This window comes from Penaeus monodon, chromosome 31 (assembly GCF_015228065.2).
Source record: "Penaeus monodon isolate SGIC_2016 chromosome 31, NSTDA_Pmon_1, whole genome shotgun sequence".
NCBI classification, from domain to species: domain Eukaryota; kingdom Metazoa; phylum Arthropoda; class Malacostraca; order Decapoda; family Penaeidae; genus Penaeus; species Penaeus monodon.
The window spans coordinates 24,282,511-24,283,038 of record NC_051416.1 but is presented as its reverse complement, the minus strand read 5'-3'; positions in this window follow the sequence as shown (position 1 = coordinate 24,283,038).

The following is a 528-nucleotide window of genomic DNA, read 5'->3' as shown; positions in this document are numbered from 1 at the left end:
TTATGCCATTTAAAGCTTTTACTCTTTTTTTTTTCATTCTTGATTTTATATTTTATGAGGAAAAGAGAGAACCTGTATTTTGCTAAGAAATACACAACCTTTGACACGGGAATAAAATATGGCTTTTAACACCACGGAGTTTGGATCCCATGGACCCCGCCTTAAGCTGGCACTCTTCAGAGGCTTCAAATGGGGCCTGATTGCAGCTGTTGCAACTGTTGCCATTGAACGTTCCCTTGGTGGTGGACATGGCCATGGCCATGGCGATCACCACTGATTTAGAACATTTAAAATCAAGGTTCGCCATTTGAAAATAAAAAACTTGTTCCCCAAACTCAGTGCAAGAGATGTAGTACCTATTGTTTTATTTAATTTATGTGGTGATCTGAAAACATCACACAGAGCTCTTATGTTAATTCTCCTCCTTCTCCTGTCAACTGCGAGCTGCATTGTAAGCAGTAGCGCTAACAAAGTGCTTTCCTTTCAAAATTTTTAAAATGTACAGTATTTTCAGTGGTAATAACCCCC